Below are 19341 nucleotides of genomic sequence, written 5' to 3'. Positions count from 1 at the left end.
GTACGTGTAGGTATGTACGGCAGGACCAAATCAGAAAGATTGTTAGGAGCAAGCCCATGTAATGCTTTGTAGGTTAGCAGTAAAACCTTGAAATCAGCTCTTGCCTTAACAGGAAGCCAGTGTAGGGAGGCTAGCACTGGAGTAATATGATCAAATTTGTTGGTTCTAGTCAGGATTCTAGCAGCCGTATTTAACACTATATCAGTCGATGGATCATGTGCAGGTGACAGCAAGAGGTCGTTGTCATGTTCCTTGCTGCTCATCTCGAGCTCGACAGCATAATCATTCCCAGTGACCGGCTGCATTCCAAAGAAGTTTACCTGACCTTGAGGTAATACAGAAAAGTAGAAACCGTTTTGATTAGCTTCCTTTGTCAAATTTAGCGTGGGGCTTCGTGCAGTTTGCACATTGATGTTCTCGGACTGCAAGCATTCTTTGAAGCAGGCAAATCCCTCTAATAGATTTAAGAAGTGAAGTCTGAGCAGGACAACCTAAATGAGACTAACCAGCTAATGTTAGCTAGCTACATAGCATTTGGAGTAAGGATAGTTAACTCACGCGTGACCAAGCCGTGGCATTCAGTCTTATATTACTCTCTAGCTAGCTACCTTTAGCTAACTAGCTCCTGCCATCTGTTAAAATACGTCTAATTCAAGTTAGCTAGTAACGTCGCTAGCATACTGAAAGGCTAGCTTTGTAGAGAATAAAAACAAAATGTCCAGCATTTGTTTTCAGCATAAAGTTAAATGGTACTTTTTGCAGCAAACCTGCAAAATGTGTGCTTACTCCTCGCTAACTAACATAACTCAGTACACATGTAAACACAAGACAACGGATGCTCAAAATGGTCAAATGACATACGCTTATGACAAAAACAAACGTTAGTTGACATAATTTATACAACGAGTGGTTCTAATGTTGATTGGTTAAAACCGCATTCCCGCCGGTGTCTATTCCACAAATTAACACCGGCTAAATCTATGACGTTTAAGTGCCTATTTTCTCTGTTCCATCTGACTGCACAATCCACTGTCTCATCAGCCCAGCCAGGCAATTTATAACTTCATTTCCACTATAAAAGCATCTAGACATTATCTCACATTTCGTTTACACAAAAATGTCGTTTTCAACAGCGGAGATCTATATAAACCTTGCTGTCTGTCTCTCTAACATTTGCAACATTGTTTCAGTATTGAAATTCGATCTCCTGCTGTCCATAGTAATGAATGTGTCGGAACGAGACAGACTGGCAGGCAGTGTTTCTCAGCCAGTTGAAATCAAGAATCACCTGGCATCATTTTTATGGATATATACAAAAACATTGATTTTTTAAAAGGTAAAAGAAAACACAGCTAATTTGCAATCTTTCCAGCTTTAGTTTGAAGTGATTCTGTTACTGTTGCTGTGTTTTTGGCTCGCTCCTCTGAACAACAGTGTCCTGACGAGTGAGCACATTTTCTAAGCCATGCGAAATCACCGCCTCATTAGCACATTGTTATGGATGTATCTAAATAAATATCACTAGAAAACAGGTTTAAAAAATGCAAATGAAGCTACTTTGCTGTTATTCTGGCTGCACTTTTTGACGTGACTGTAAGTGAGCCGTAGTTGGCTAGCTAGCAAGTAAGGGATAAGAATCTTGACAGCCAGTATGGAACGAACGTTTGGGTCGCGTCCGTAGATATAGAACAAAAAGACTGAACGATTGGGTCACGTCTCTAGCAACCCTAGATTTGGACTATATCTCGTGGAAGGATGAAATAATATGAATAAATTGATCAAAATAAAAAAAAATAAGAAAATGTGTCAATCATTATTTGAGTGTGTTGGTAACCCGTTGTATAAATGTGATAATGCCCTCGAAGCCGGTGTTTGGAGGATATATTGGCACGGTTTGCCGGCCCTCGCAATAAATCCTCCAAACACCGGCTTCGAGGGCATTATCACTTAAATGTATATTATGACATTCTAGGCAAGTCAGTTAAGAACAAATTCTTATTTACAATGATGGCCTGGCAAAAGGCCTCCTGCGGGGACAGGCGCTGGATAAAAAATAAATAATAATAATAACAAATATAGGACAAAACACACATCATGACAAGATAGACAACACTACATAAAGAGAGACCTAAGACAACAACATAGCATGGTAGAAACACAACATGACAACAACATAACATGGCAGCAGCACAACATAGTAGCAGCACAAAACAGGGTACAAACATTATTGGGCACAGACAAAAGCACAAAGGGCAAGAAGCTAGAGACAACAATACATCACTCAAAGCTGTCAGGTTTTGGCCAGGACTGTTCAGGTTTTGTTCACTAGATGTCCCCCTTGCACCTTTTTTGTACCTTTTGTTTTTCTTGCCCTAATTATTGTTTGCACCTGTAAGTCATTCCCTTGTTAGTATTTAAACCCTGTGTGTTCCTCAGTTCCTTGCTCAGTGTTTGTATGTTAGCACCCAGCCCCAGCCTTTGTGATCATTTTTCTCTTGTTGGATTTTCCAGAGGTTCTCTGGTTTTGTTCTCGTGTATTTTTGGATTGGTCTTTTGAGGTTTGTTTTTTCCCTTGCTGTTTTTACCACTTTGTGGATTTTCTTTGTATTTTGGAAGATATCTATTTTTTATTAAACCACCATCTCTAGTACTGCTGTGTCTGCCTCATCTTCTGGGTTCTGCCCATTATTAGTGACTGTTTCTCGCACCGGGTCCTGACAGAAACACTGAGCCATTAATATGAACCCAGAGGCAGCCAGTACCCAGGACTTTTTTTCCCATGCTGTCCCACCACGAGGGGACTGTCCAACGTCACGAAGCTGCTCTGGTTCAGCAAGAGGCCTTACTGGCTGGACATTCTCAACTTCTGTCGGAGATGATGACTTCCATAAAGCAGATTTCTGATCAACTTTCTCCTGCAACCGCTTCTGCTCCAGGTCATCAGATTCAAGTGCCCATGGCAGTTAAACCCCTGGCTGAACCTCGTCTGCCGCCTCCCCAACGGTTCTCAGGTGATCCGAGTGTTTGTAAGGGGTTTTTCACCCAATGTTCTCTCTCCTTCGAGCTGCAACCCTCGTCGTTTCCCACCGACCGGTCCAAGATAGCATATATCATCACCCTGCTGTCGGAAAAAGCCCTAGCCTGGGCTACTGCTGTGTGGGATGCCCAAAGTCCCTGCTGTGCCAGCTACTCTACCTTTGCTGAAGAATTCAAGCGAGTGTTTCAAGGTCCTACCAGCGGTCCTGACTCAGCCAAACAGCTCCTGACTCTCCGCCAAGGTCGGCGCAGCGTGATGGACTATGCCATCCAGTTCCACACGGTGGCAGCAGCGAGTGGCTGGAACGACGAGGCGCTCACAGTGTGCTTTTTGAAGGGTCTTTCCGACACCATCCAAGATGAACTGGCCACTCGGGAACCACCAGACAACCTCGAGTCCCTGATCAAGTTGGCTTCACGCATAGACCAGCGTCTGAGAGAGAGAGAGCTCAACCGTAGATCTCTCACCCTAGCTCCTATCGGTCCCAGCTCCGAGTCTCCACCTTTATCCTCGCTGACTCCACCGGAACCCATGCAGGTTGGACGCATCTCCCAGGCTGAGAGAGACCGCCGGATGAGGGAGCGATGCTGTCTATATTGCGGCAAACCGGGCCATTTCCTCTCCACGTGTCCCGGGCTCCAGGGAAAACGCACTCTCCCGTGCAGGCCTGGGAGGACTGTAACGGGAAACATAACCTCCTCCCATCCATCCAACTCCCGCCTGCTCATTCCAGTTACCCTTTCCTGGGACAACCACGAGCTTCCCCTTCAAGCCTTGGTAGACTCTGGAGCCGCAGGTAACTTCATGGATGGTGTCTGGGCGAAGGAGAATGGCGTTCCCTCTGAACCTCTAAGTGACCCCATAAGGGTTACTACGTTGGATGGAAGCCCTTTGGGATCTGGACTTGTCACTCGTGTCACTACCCCCTTGCGACTTTCAGTTTCCCAACACCAGGAAGTGATGAACTTTCATCTGACCTCGTGTTCCGAGTTCCCTCTCGTCCTTGGATACCCCTGGCTTCACAGCCATAACCCTCACATCGACTGGTCTGTGGGCACTATCAAGCAGTGGGGTCCTACGTGCCAAGCCACTTGTATCTTCCCAAGTTCCCCGAGTTCCCCTCCCGAGTCTCTAGAATCCATCGACCTGTCCCGAGTTCCCGAGTGTTACCATGACCTCAAACCGGTATTTAGCAAACAGAGGGCCACCAAACTACCACCCCATAGACCTTACGATTGCCCCATCGACCTGTTTCCGGGCACCTGCCCCCCCAGGGGTCGGATCTTTTCCCTATCTCCTCCCGAACGAGCTGCTATGGATACCTACATCAAGGACGCTCTTGCAGCAGGCCTCATGCGTCCATCCACCTCGCCGGCGGGAGCAGGGTTTTTCTTTGTGGCCAAAAAAGACGGGGGATTACGTCCTTGCATCGACTACCGGGGACTTAATGCCATAACCGTCCGTAACCGCTACCCGCTACCCCTTATGGCCACAGCCTTTGAGCTGCTCCAGGAAGCAGTTGTCTTCACTAAGCTTGACCTGCGGAACGCATACCATCTTGTGCGGATCAAACCCGGTGACGAGTGGAAGACCGCTTTCAACACGCCTACTGGTCACTACGAATACTTGGTGATGCCCTTCGGCCTGACCAACGCTCCGGCTGTGTTCCAAGCGCTCATAAACGATGTGCTTAGGGATATGCTTAACATCTTCGTGTTTGTTTACTTGGATGACATCCTCATCTTTTCGAGCTCCCTTCAAGAACACACTAAGCATGTCAGACAAGTACTCAAACGCCTCCTTGACAGCCATTTGTACGTTAAGCCGGAAAAATGTGAATTCCATTCCTCCCGAGTACAATTCCTGGGATTTGTAGTGGAACCCGGTCGAGTCCAGATGGACCCCAAGAAGGTAGGGGCGGTAGCGGATTGGCCCACCCCCAAGTCCGTTAAGGAAGTTCAGCGTTTCCTGGGCTTCACCAACTTTTACCGCAAGTTCATCAAGAACTTCAGCTCGGTGGCAGCCCCTCTCTCAGCTGTAACCAAGGGTGGCAACACAAGGTTTCTGTGGGGAAGAGAAGCTGAGACGGCCTTCCAAGGACTCAAGCAGCGCATCCTCTCTGCTCCCATTCTGACACTACCAACGGCGGATGAACCTTTTGTGGTGGAGGTAGACGCATCAGAGGTTGGGGTTGGAGCTGTCCTGTCTCAGAGGGGTGAAGACAAGAAGCTTCATCCTTGCGCCTTCTTCTCTCACCGGCTTACCCCGGCCAAGAGGAATTACGATGTGGGGGATCGTGAACTCCTAGCGGTTAAGATGGCATTGAAGGAATGGAGACACTGGCTCGAGGGGGCTTCTCAACCGTTTCAAGTGCTTACGGACCACAAAAATCTGGAGTATATCCAGCAGGCGAAGCGGTTGAACTCCAGACAAGCTCGATGGTCTCTTTTCTTCAGCCGATTTCAGTTTATCCTCACCTATAGACCCGGGTCGAAGAATCTCAAACCGGACGCCTTGTCACGAATCTACTCTCCTGCCATTCGAGAAGATACTGACATGACTGTCCTTCCGGCCGCTAAGATCGTGGCTCCGATCTCGTGGCAAGTGGAGGATACCGTGAAACAAGCCCAAGCCATCGAACCGGGCCCTGGAGGAGGTCCTGCCAATCGGTTGTTTGTTCCCAAGGCAGCAAGGTCCCAAGTCCTTCTGTGGGGGCACTCCTCTCGCCTCACCTGTCACCCGGGCGTAGGTCGCACCTTGGAGTTCATTCAGCGTAAGTTCTGGTAGCCCACCATAAAAGAAGACGTTGCCACTTTCGTCAAGGCCTGTTCCGTGTGCTGCCAGGGCAAATCTTCTCACCTCCGCCCTCAAGGACTCCTTCACCCTCTATCTATTCCCCACCGACCCTGGTCCCATATCTCATTGGACTTTATTACTGGCCTTCCTCCGTCCCATGGTAATACTACTATCCTAGTCATCATCGACAGGTTTTCTAAGGCGGCCAGGTTCGTTCCCTTGACTAAGTTACCTTCTGCCAAGGAAACGGCTGAGTTGGTGATTAACCATGTGTTCCGAGTCTTCGGCATTCCGCAAGATATGGTTTCCGACAGAGGTCCCCAGTTCGCCTCAAGGTTTTGGAAGGCCTTCTGCCAACTCATAGGGGCCACTGCCAGTCTATCTTCAGGGTACCATCCGGAGTCCAATGGCCAAACCGAGAGGATGAATCAAGAGCTGGAAACCACCCTCAGATATATGGTCTCCAACAACCCGTCCACATGGTCGTCCTTCATGGTTTGGGCCGAGTACGCGCACAACACCTTGTGCTCCTCCTCCACTGGTATGTCCCCGCACGAGTGTCAGTTTGGCTATGCTCCTCCATTGTTCCCGGACCAGGAGGCAGAAGTCAGTGTGCCTTCAGCCTCGAGGTTCATCAGACGCTGTCGGCTTACGTGGAAGAAGGCCCGTCTTAATCTTCTGCGTTCCTCACAGAGGTACCAACAACAAGCCAACAGACGTCGCCGTCCCGGGCCTACCCTGCGCCTCGGCCAGAGAGTATGGCTCTCAACCAAGAATTTACCGCTACGGGTGGAGTCTCGCAAACTGTCCCAGAAATTCATCGGTCCCTTTAAGGTTGCCAGAAGAGTGAACCCCGTTACTTTTCGCCTGCACTTACCCAGATCCCTTAAAATTAATCCCACGTTTCACATTTCTTTATTAAAACCTGTTGTTTTTTCTCCCCTTATCCCGGCAGGCAGACCTCCCCCTCCGCCCCGTATCATCGGAGGCCAGTCGGCTTATACCGTCCATCGGATACTGGATTCCCGCCGGGTGCAGCGGTCCTGGCAGTATCTGGTGGACTGGGAAGGCTACGGTCCCGAGGAGCGCTCCTGGGTTCCTGCCAAGGACATACTAGACCCTGACCTCATTCGTCAGTTCAGGGTCCTCCACCCTCAGAAGGCTGGTAGGAACGTCAGGAGCCGTTCCTAGGGGGGGGATTCTGTCAGGTTTTGGCCAGGACTGTTCAGGTTTTGTTCACTAGATGTCCCCCTTGCACCTTTTTTGTACCTTTTGTTTTTCTTGCCCTAATTATTGTTTGCACCTGTAAGTCATTCCCTTGTTAGTATTTAAACCCTGTGTGTTCCTCAGTTCCTTGCTCAGTGTTTGTATGTTAGCACCCAGCCCCAGCCTTTGTGATCATTTTTCTCTTGTTGGATTTTCCAGAGGTTCTCTGGTTTTGTTCTCGTGTATTTTTGGATTGGTCTTTTGAGGTTTGTTTTTTCCCTTGCTGTTTTTACCACTTTGTGGATTTTCTTTGTATTTTGGAAGATATCTATTTTTTATTAAACCACCATCTCTAGTACTGCTGTGTCTGCCTCATCTTCTGGGTTCTGCCCATTATTAGTGACTGTTTCTCGCACCGGGTCCTGACAAAAGCAGCCACAACTCTCAGTAAGAGTGTCCATAGTTCACTCTTCAGAATATATAACATTTTCAAATACAGATGTAGTGATGTTGATTAGTAACCTTTACTTAGCCCAATACTTGTATGGAGCCTAACCATACCTTTACTGCTTATTAAGGTCCAACTACCTTAGCTACTGTATATGTTATTTTCATAGGTAGACTGGCTCTGGCAGCCAAATACTCAATCTAAATGTGAATCGATTCTCAATTGCAATACGGTTCTAGAAATATAAAGCCCACAACTTCCATATCACGCCAAAATAATTTCACAAATGCAAAATGCACAATTACTGTAGAGTTTTAAACAAAGATTTATAGAAACCCTGGATTACTAATGCTATGTATTGGCTTTGAAGCCAACGGTAGTGTCACGTTCTGACCATAGTTCTTTTGTATTTTCTTTGTTTTAGTGTGGTCAGGGCGTGAGTTGGGTGGGTATAGTCTAGTTTTTCTGTTTCTATGTGGGGTTTCTTGTTTGGCCTGATATGGTTCTCAATCAGAGGCAGGTGTTAGTCATTGTCTCTGATTGGGAACCATATTTAGGTAGCCTATTTTCTGTTGGGTTTTGGTGGGTGGTTGTCTTCAGTCTTTGTGTGTCTGCACCAGATAGAACTGTTTCGGTTTTCACGTTTGTTGTTTTGTATTTTGGAAGTGTTCAGTTTATTGTCTTTTATTAAACATGATGAACACTAATCACGCTGCGCTTTGGTCCTCTCCTTCTTCCACAGAAGAAAACCGTTACAGGTAGGCTACATTGGCAATCCTCAGAAAATCAGTCCTCCATAGGAATGAATGGAATTCTACAGTATTTCATTTAAATGTTTCAAGGACAAAATTACATGTTTTCAAGTATTTTTGTTGTTGTAGTGGGGACAGTAACATTAGTACTTTCAAAAAAGTATACCTTAATGAAAATGTTTTTCTATATATTTTTTTATTTAAATTAGTATATTTAGCTCACATAATATAATTTAAAAGTAAGCATTAAGGCGTCTGTAATAGAATGAACGTGGCAAAAACAAATGTAGACATTAGTAAATGCATTTCTATAACTTTTTTATTACAACGGCGAGGGAGTGCCAAGATGGAGGCGCAGTTGCTTCAAAACAGCACTCCTGTTGTCAACTAGTATGTATATATATATATATAGTTTTAACCGGCTTTATCACTGAAGCCGAGTTTTTTTTCATTGACAACACGTTTCTGGCAGCCTTCGTCCATTACATACAATACATGTTTTCGGGGTGCATGTAATAACAGGTGGTCCTTCTGTCTACTGTAAACACGTAATGTAACATGGAGATATGGCCTCGTGGGAACATTAACCCTATAAAGGTGTGTATCAATTTAACGTTTTGTTTTTTGGAAATTATTTCTCTCTGGTATGAAAGATTAGGACCTTAAGCGTCCAAATCCGTACCGCAAGAGATGCGTGTTAATGTTCAGACCGAGCAGCAGGGATCTGAACAAAAACCCGTACAAAAGACTGATGTGTAATTTAATGGAACTGATTCATGATCAAGCGTTAACCTTCACTGTGCTTTGACACTGTTACTGAAACTGAAACACAGTGTTTCTGTTAACTGATAAAATAGCTAAATGATAATGGGGTGAGGTGATTACAATATTGTATAGACAAGGTCAGCTAAATTCAGAGCACTAATTTCTCACAAATTTTTGAAAGTTGTCAATCACTTTTCTGTGCTTGAGTACTGGTACTTCCTGAAAACAAATAGCCAGCAGCAGGTGGTGATAGTATCAGTTTATGCCCTGTTAACCTCAATTAGACTAGGCCACACCCATTCTTGTAACGGATGACCTCAGGACATGGTAACGCACACATGCTGTGTAGATGGCCTAGTGTACAACCCCAACCCAGCCCTAGAACAAACGAGATACAAACTAGATAGAATAGAGTTCTTATAACTGTATGTCGCCTTTCTTCGTGTATTTAAATAACTGTCAGGAAAAGACTGATTAAATCAATACATAATATACACCATCCTGTAATAAAGACAGAAGTCACACACGTTGAAGTGAAGGGCATATCTCTAAACAAGCCAGTAGTTTGTCATTATGCAACATTGAGCTTATACAGTATTGAAATATTACATAAGTTTAATTAATGTTACATTTCCATACAATCTTTTAAAAGTACACCACAATACTTCTTCCTTGTTCACCATCCTCTCCCCAGGTAACACCTGTATTGTTTGCAGAAACAAACAATGCCTTGAAAAAAAGGCTCATGTATGTTCTTCCTTCTATCGTTAATGCCTTTGTTTGTGTTTTGTAACTGTACACCACTGGATTTGGTTTCAGATTGTGGGGGAGATACCTGCTATCACAAAAAGGGAACAGGTGTAATAGCAGGACCAGTTTGGCGACTCGTTCTTTAACTGAACAGCAGCAGACAGACACTCCCGGCGTTCAACCTATCTCCCCATCGTATCTCTTGGTGCCTATGTCAATTTAAGTACACAATCTCTGAGGTGAGTGAGAATCTGAAACGCCTATATTTGCTCACAGTTCCTTCCTCCAGGATATGTGTACCACATGAACTTTGGCTCTGGTTACAGAGCATGTTTTGTGATTGAATTTTTCATAGTAAATAGAATAATGAAAATTGGGGTGCAATGTTATACAACAGCTATCATTCATAGAACCGCCATTTTAAGATGTTTTACATGTAAATTGTAGCCGTGTATGTGTTTCACAAAAATCAAAAGACCTCTTCTTACACTGAAATATTCTTGAAATGTACATAATCATCTCAAAGATGTGTAATTGATTGTGGTATGTACTGAATGTCAGTCATTAAAGGCATGTGCGTGCAGTCATAAAACAGATTATAAAGTGGAGGATTACAATTCATGGCATTTGAGACATTCAATCGGCTCCACTGTCAGGCACCTGTACACCGCAAAGTCATCCTGCATCATGGAATCCATTTATAACATTACAGAGAGGCTATTGCATGAAAAGGTTATGAAGAGAGCAGTTGCTGTCAACTCAATCATCAGTCAAACACACTGCCTTATAAAGTAATCTTTTTAACCAGGCTGGCTGTGTTCAAGACTCTGCCCCATGATAGCATCAACAGGATTTACGTGCACACAGTGTGACAGAGTTACTGCTCCAAGTACTTTGTCTCTCTCCCTCTTAATGCACTGTTTCCTTTAACGCTAGCCCTCCTCATTGGTCCGCAATAAGGAGACCTAGATGTACTGGAATTTGCCGCATCGAAGGCGAACCTGACCTAGCTCTTCTACCGCCGGGGATGTTATTAACCTAGAGCAACCTCTTTGCTGTCAAAGAGTAAGCAGCTAGGGTATCTGTTAATACACTCGTTTTTTTATGCATTTGATATCTACAGGCCAGTTGGTGGATTGTGATAATTCTTCTAACTAATCCCTTGGGGTAAATCTGTCACCATGTTTCGGGATTTGATTAGAAACAACAATCCTGGGACGGTAACAGAGGACAGTTTGATTCCCTGGTAGTATCACAGCACATATCATGCTAATCAACTGGAACTAGGATTTATGTCTGTAATCTGTAATTGATCATTTGTGGCTTAAACAGGAAAAACACAATTGAGGTACATCATTTCTCACTTACTTCTCATTTTAAAGTCTACAGTATATGGGTGTGATCTTATGTTGCACAACCTCTGAAAGCATATGAAACTATGAAATTAATTATAGGCCTAATTCTCCCTTTGCTTTTATTTTGCATCTGGATCTCTTGGAATGAATCGGTGGATGTGCCTCAACTGTGATTATGTTCATCTTCTGCTGGTGAGTTGGATGTTACTTTTACTTTGATGTGTGAAGAAAGACAGACTTTTGTTTTACATTTGTGCTTTAATCCTATTTGATATTTACCTTTCAAAACCTTCTGACAAAATACATATTTAAAATGTGATCCCTCAGTCTATTTTATGTATTATTTGGTTGGCTGAAATTAAGATGTTGGTTTTGGTTTCATCATGGTTTGATGTTTAAGAAGGCCTTTTGACATATGACCCTATCACATGACAGTGTTGTGAGTGTCCCTTTAGACCTCTGTAGCACAGTCCTGTTAATTGGTACAACACAGTGGCAATGTACTCGTAAGTAACTTAATGTACCTTGTGCAGTAAGTACTAGCATGTCAAGGTTATAAACAAAGACAAGGCCATCGATCCATTTGGCTACAAACATACAATAAGAGGCAATCAATGCATTAATAATGAACGCTCAACCTCCTAGACTTTAATGGCATCTATTGATCCTCAGTGCCCGCAACCGAATATCTGCTCTGTAATGGATATTTGATGGCAAGTGAAAGTGCTAATGGTTGTTTTGTGTGTGCTGCTGCACTACCCTGCAGCAAGGTGGTCCATTCTTTATTTGTTTTCGCAAGTAAAGCTGTTGATATACAATACCAGTCAAAAGTTTGGACACCTACTCATTCAAGGGTTTTTCTTTATTTGTACTATTTTCTACATTGTAGAATAGTAGTGAACATCAAAACTATGAAATAACACATATGGAATCATGTAGTAACCAAAAAAGTGTTCAACAAATCAAAATATATTTTATATTTGAGATTCTTCAAATAGCCACCCTTTGCCTTAATGACAGCTTTGCACACTCTTAGCATTCTCTCAACCAGCTTCATGAGGAATGCTTTTCCAACTGCCTTGAAGGGGTTCCCACATATGCTGAGCACTTGTTGGCTGCTTTTCCTTCACTCTGCAGTCCAACTCATCCCAAACCATCTCAATTGCATTGAGGTTGGGTGATTGTGGAGGCCAGGTCATCTGATGCAGCACTCCATCACTCTCCTTCTTGGTCAAATAGCCCTTACACAGCCTGGAGGTGTGTTTTGGATCATCGTCCTGTTGAAAAACAAATGAGAGTCCCACTAAGCGCAAACCAGATGGGATGGCGTATTGCTGCAGAATGCTGTGGTAGCCATGCTGGTTAAGTGTGCCTTGAATTCTAAATAAATCACAGACAGTGTCACCAGCAAAGCACCATCGCACCTCCTCTTCCATTTGGTTCACGGTGGGAACCAAACTTACGGAGATCGTACGTTTCCCTACTCTGCCTCTCACAAAGACACATCAGACCAAAGGATAGATTTCCACCTGTCTAATGTCCATTGCTCATGTTTCTTGTTCCAAGCAAGTCTCTTATTATTATTGTTGTCCTTTAGTAGAGGTTTCTTTGCAGCAATTTGACCATGAGGGCCTGATTCACGCAATCTCCTCTGAACAGTTGATGTTGAGATGTGTCTGTTACTTGAACTCTGAAGCATTTATTTGGGCTGCAATCGGGGGTGCAGTTAATTGCCGATTTCTGAGGCTGGTAACTAATGAACTTATCCTCTGCATCAGAGGTAACTCTGGGCCTTCCTTTCCTGTGGCGGTCCTCATGAGAGCCAGTTTTATCATAGCGCTTGATGGTTTTTGCGACTGCAATTGAAGAAACTTAAAAAGTTCTCGAAATATTCCGGATTGACTGACCTTCATGTCTTAAAGTAATAATGGACTGTCATTTCTCTTTGCTTATTTGAGCTGTTCTTGTCATAATATGGACTTGGTATTTTACAAAATAGGGCTATCTTTTGTATACCAACCCTACCTTGTCACAACGCAACTGATTGGCTAAAACGCATTAACTTTTAACAAGACACACCTGTTAATTGAAATATAAGTGACTACCTCATGAAGCTGGTTGAGAGACCCAAGAGTGTGCAAAGCTGTCATCAAGGCAAAGGGTGGCTACTTTGAAGAATCTCAATTATAAAATATATTTGATTTGTTGAACACTTTTTTGGTTACTACATGATTCCATATGTGTTATTTCATAGTTTGGATGTCCAAACTATTATTCCACAATGTATAAAATAGCATAAATAAAGAAAAACCCTTGAATCAGTGAGTGTGTCCAGACTTTTGACTGGTACTGTAAGTCATTACATTTTACATTTTACAAGTCATCTGATGCTGCTGTTGTTGAACTTGGAACACATGACTCTGTGATACTAAATTGGGCCTATTTAAAAAATAAAATAATGTTTAGTCTGTTCAGATAAATGATCCTGTGTTGTTTCTGCTCCACATTGATTTCCAAATGAAACTGAAAGGCAATATTTCCAACCAAATATCATTGGATACTACTGTAAATGGAAAATCATTTCAATTACAATATATTTTCAGTAGTGGGAGCCACTTCACCACCCCAACACAACATGCAAATAATTTTAGGCCACCAATAGAAAACGCCGACATTTACAGACTGGTGGAGGAACCAATCACAATGCATTCTCTGATACGTGTGAAATGCCCAAGCCAATTAAATTAGAGAGGCACATGTATTTCTTTACTGGGTGGAGTTAGTGTATTATCGACAGTTGGATCTTCTCCCAGACAGATTTTGGTCTGGGAATTTCAATTTTAGGTTCACCAGAGCACATTTTTACGAGACCACGTTGTAAAAGCTTTTCTTATTTCATCTGAACTGCATCAGGTACGTTGATTTAACGTTATGGTGCTAACAAATTTGCACACAATTGGTAGAACGATACAAGTGAGGTAAATAAATCCAGTTATTTTAAAACCCTACCATCATTGTAGCCTGCTAGATAGTTAGCAATGCTATGTGGTAACGTTATCAAACATTTCAAACTTGTTTTCGCTTGTAACTAGTTAACTGGTAAGCTAGCAAGCCATGCAGTTAATAAACTAACTTTAAAAAAAGTATTGGAGCATCTCCAACTGTTCCTTGCAGAATAGGCCTTTTTCTCGGTTGCTTGTTAATGTTTAACGTTATCGACACCTTTTTGGATGTTAATTACCGGCCGTAACGAGTGTAAATGATGATACCAGTAGTTGCTCAGCGAAACTCCATATTGGGTGATCAACAAAGTTATTTTGATACTATAACGCGTGCAGAACTGGTGAATGGGAGTTTGAATCAGAGCTTTCTTTCTGGGCGTTAGAGGTCTCAGGCAGAGATACTGGTTAAGTTAGCTGGCTAATTTTAAAATCAATGACTGTCAATTAGCGACTTGGTTCTCAAGTGCTACCAAACAATTTACAAAAGACAGCTAGCTGGCTTGCTCGCTAAATTTGACTAGTGCATCATTCGTGCCGTAACTATGTGAACAAGGGGTAGTTAATCCTCAATCATTTTGTAAAACCATCTGTGCATTGGTTGCGCCCCGCCCCCATTACCTTGTGTTGGAAGCTCCTGCAAGTTTCTCTAGCTAACGTTAATAATTGTCGACTTGACTATGTGTTTCAGGATATGCCCAGCTAGGTTAAGTTTCAGTGGAGTAAATTATACCAACTATATAGCTCGCAGAGAATACTTAAAGCAAGAGTGCCAATGTTAGCAGCCCAACTCACGAGCGGATACTGCACTTGTTACATCGAGATTTTATGAGATGGCATATAATTGTTGCTTGTTAGCCAACGTTAACTACGATCGGCTTAAAGTTGGAGTTAGACATGGCGCATTGAATAAACAGGTTATCAATTCGTGACTTGGTTTTCTTTAGTGACTCACTCAAATCCTCAAACTTTCGAAAGTTGTCATGATTGCAGAAACGGCATGTACGGTCAGCGACCCACTGCCAAAGTGTTTGTTTGATTTCACTAGCAAGCAGAAAGCTAGCGAAGTTAGCTGATTACAACCGCTATGCTTTCTAAAATGTCCATGTGTTACATTGTGTATAGCAATTGTTACATTGCTATACTCTTGTGGCCACTCCTGGCACAATCTTTATTTTGTTGTGGCTATAGGATGGACGGCTACTAAACTAAAGTAGTAACTATGATGTTTTGTGATCGTTTTGTAACTTGGTAAGATCATGAATCTGGAACGTTGAGTAATTAAACATTTTCTCTCCCATCCCTCTCTGGTCTCTGTTTGACACTTCCAACCAAATCCATAGCATGCAATGACAGATGACTTGCCTTCAGCTCAAGGGGATGGCTCACTTGTGGCAGAACAAGCTGCATTGGAAGTGAGCCAAGTGTAATTTAAACCTCACCCATAGCATAACTATAGTGGTAGCCCCCACCTGCCATCTCCCTTTAACCTAAACCATAATCCATGTGTTTCTGTCAATTCCTGCAGTAAAAAAAAGGCTTTAGATGTCTTAAAATAAAAGCAGCAGGCATGCGTTGAGTTTTAAACTCCCTTGTAGCCCACATAGTTGCAACAACTAATATTTGAATACATGCTATCATGGTCAGAAATTGTGCTTATGTTGCAGTTTAGTTATTCCCTGAATCATATTGGCGTATTTACAGGCTGAAATGTTGCCTATAGTTAGTTACCATCCACATGACCCTATCATTTTAATTTGGGTCCATCTGAATGAAATGGGTTACACAATGGCAATCCAGACTATGGGAAATCTGCTTTGAGGTGTGCTTCCCAGTAGTACATGTTGATGTGTCATCAGGTGACCCAGTGTTCTCTCACTCGCACACATTAAACTTGGCGTGCTTGCAGGAGGAGAGTGTTTGATGTTAAATGGTGCTCTATAATGCCAGCAAGCATTGGGCCTAAACATCATTTAGAGTATACTCTTGAGATATTTATGGTGAGATGCAATGCTAAGTCATGCTTCATGACTTGTCAATACTTCCGCCTGCAAATTACTTGCAAGTTCATTTGTTTGAAAGGATGAAAGTGAACACAGTGCCTCATTGTGGCTTGTGTCAGACGGCCTAATGAGACATGGTTAATTGTTTGGGGTTGCTTATCTCATAATTAGACGGTGGGTAGCATGGCAGTACACTGGACAGTGAGTTATTGTGTGAAGCTGCTGGTGCCTTGTCAGAGGGCCGTAGGTTTGGTAGTTGGCATATTGAGTGTGGGTCTGTTCCCTGGTTGAATTGTTGAACAGTCAACTATTTTAGTTTATTGAGCTTTATTAGTAAATAAGTCTAGAATTCTCTTTTTAATTAACCAGCAGGGATAGACTAGGCCACTTACTAGAAAGAATGCCATGTTCCTGTGGCACAGAGTTGAACACAGTCTTCATGGCACACTTAATTGTTAAACCTTTCAATGGGAAGTTATGGTACAACAAATCCTGGTTTTTGTTTCTGGGGCTTTTGGGCCACACTGGACACAATCTAGAGAAATACAGACTTGCTTGAGGTGTCTTGGGCTCCAGGGTGAATCCCAGAGCCGACAAGGGAAACATGTTATGTGCCCTTGAGCAAGGCACTTAACCCTAATTGCTCCAGGGTCACAGTTGATGATGGTTGACCCTGGCTGTGACCCCACTCTCCGTGGGTGTCTCAGGGAGAGTTAAGATATGCAAAAAGCACATTTCCAATTCACACATGAATACACACTTGTACATGTGTGAAATAGGACAACTAAGCACCCACCAAATTATGTATTATTTGTTGTAAGGAATTGATGCTGATAACTGCTGTACTATTATCTATCCCCTGGCCAATGCTCCTGCAGCTTCAAGATTTCTTTCTTTGACATACTGTACCAGTCAAAAGTTTGGACACACCTACTCATTCAAGGGGTTTAATTTATTTTTACGATTTTCTACATTGTAGAATAATACTGAAGACCTCAACTATGAAATAACACAAGGAATCATGTAGTAACCAAAAGTGTTAAACAAATCAAAGTAGCTTTTCAAAGTAGCCACCCTTTGCCTTGACAGCTTTGCATTCTCTCAACCAGCCTCATGAGGAATGCTTTTCCAACAGTCTTGAGGAAGTTCACACATGTTGAGCACTTTTTGGCTGCTTTTCCTTTACTCTGCGGTCCAAACCATCTCAATTTAGTTGAGGGCGGGTGATTGTGTAGGCCAGGTCATTTGATGCAGCACTCGTCACTCTCCTTGGTCAAATAGCCCTTACACAGCCTGGAGGTGTGTTTTGGATTATTGTCCTGTTGGAAAAACAAATGATACTCCCACTAAGCGCAAACCAGATGGGATGGCATATTGCTGCAGAATGCTGTGGTAGCCATGCTGGTTAAGTGTGCCTTGAATTCTAAATAAATCACAGACAGTGTCACCAGCAAAGCACCATCGCACCACCACCTCAATGCTTCACAGAGGAACCACATATGCGGCGATCATCCGTTCACCTACTCTGCGTCTCACAAAGACACAGCGGTTGGAACCAAAGATCGCAAATTTGCGGTCGTCAGACCAAAGGACAGATTTCCACTGGTCTAATGTCCATTGCGTGTTTTTCTTGGCCCAAGCAAGTTTCTTCTTCTTAATGTTGTCCTTTAGAAGTGGTTTCTTTGCAGCAATTTGACCATGAAGGCCTGACTCACGCAATCTCCTTTGAACAGTTGATGTTGATGTCTCTGTTACTTGAACTCTGTAGCAGTTATTTAGGCTGCAATTTGAGGCTGGTAACACTAACTTATCAATCAATCACATTTATTTATAAAGCCCTTTTTACATCAGCCGATGTCACAAAGTGCTATATGGAAACCTAGCTTAAAACGGCAAACAATGCAGATGTAGAAGAACAGTGGCTAGGAAAACCTCCCTAGGAAGAAACCTGGAGGAACCAGGCTCTGAGGGGTGGCCAGTCCTCTTCTGGCTGTGCCGGGTTGAGATTGTGAAAGTACATGACCAAGATGTTCAAACGTTCATAGATGACCAGCAGAGTTTGATAGTAATAATCAGTGGTTGTAGAGGGTGCAACAGGTCAGCACCTCAGGAGTAAATGTCAGTTGGCTTTTCATAGCCGAGCGTTCAGAGTAAGAGGCAGCAGGTGCGGTAGAGAGTTGAAAACAGCAGATCTGGGACAAGGTAGCACATCCAGTGAACAGGTTTGGGTTTTATAGCCGCAGAACAGTTGAAACTGGAGCAGCAGCACGACCAGGTAGACTGGGGAAAGCAAGGAGTCATCAGGCCATGTAGTCCTGAGGCATGGTCCTAGGGCTGACAGAGACACTATACCACACCCCGGACAGGGCCAACCAGGCCAGATATAAACCCACACACTTTGCCAAAGCACAGCCCCCACACCACTAGAGGGATATCGTCAACCACCAACTTCCTACCCTGAGACAAGGCCGAGTATAGCCCACGACGATCTCTCCCATGGCACCAACCCGAGGGGGGCACCAAGCTGGACAGGAAGATCATGCCGTCCCCCCCTCCTAAGGATGGCATGGAAGAGTGCCAGTGACTCAGCCCCCGTATTAGGGTTAGAGGCAGAGAATCCCAGTGGAGAGAGAGGAACTGGCCAGGCAGAGACAGCAAGGGTGGTTCTTCGCTCCAGTGCCTTTCTGTTCACCTTCACACCCCTGGGCTAGACTATACTCAATCATAGGACCTACTGAAGAAAGGAGTCTTCAATAAAGACTTAAAGGTTGAGACCGAGTCTGCGTCTCTCACATGGATAGGCAGACCATTCCATTAAAATGGAGCTCAATTAGAGAAATTCTAGGGACAGTAAGGAGGCCTGCGTCTTGTGATCGTAGCGTACGTGTAGGTATGTACGGCAGGACCAAATCGGAAAGATGGTTAGGCGCAAGCCCATGCTTTGTAGGTTAGCAGTAAAACCTTAATCAGCCCTAGCCTTAACTGATTTTTATTTATACATTTTTTTAATGTACTCCGGCGCCCTTCGACCCCCCCCCCCCCCCCCCCCTCCACCTATCCAAGGACATCAAGAGTCTTTTGGTTGTCTGAGAATTTGTAGCACAGCTTTTGATGAGCCTTGGTTGGGATCTTGGTAGCAGACTTTGTTGCAAACGTAATAAAATGGTGGTATGATTAGTCCAGGATTATGAGGAAAAACCTTAAGATCCACAATATTTATTCCACAGGAC

General features: G+C 43.6%; 1 protein-coding gene across 10 annotated transcripts in view; it reads left to right on the top strand.

Annotated features, from left to right (window-relative positions):
* Positions 1–8068: 8068 nt before the first annotated feature.
* The window catches only part of LOC139556250 (protein 4.1-like), a 106944-nt gene continuing 95671 nt past the window's right edge, over positions 8069–19341 (top strand). For 8 of the 10 annotated variants that reach the window (XR_011671088.1, XM_071369957.1, XM_071369956.1 and 5 more), the window contains exon 1: positions 13884–14022. The gene's annotated coding sequence lies outside the window, so the exon portion shown is untranslated. Of the gene's footprint in view, positions 8246–9823; positions 9994–13883; positions 14023–19341 lie in introns of those variants that run through there. The other 2 variants (XM_071369958.1, XM_071369959.1) reach the window with 2 other exon arrangements.

This window comes from Salvelinus alpinus, chromosome 27 (genome assembly GCF_045679555.1).
Source record: "Salvelinus alpinus chromosome 27, SLU_Salpinus.1, whole genome shotgun sequence".
NCBI lineage: Eukaryota > Metazoa > Chordata > Actinopteri > Salmoniformes > Salmonidae > Salvelinus > Salvelinus alpinus.
Note: the sequence above shows the minus strand (reverse complement) of the source record. Positions and strands in the feature narration are given on the sequence as shown.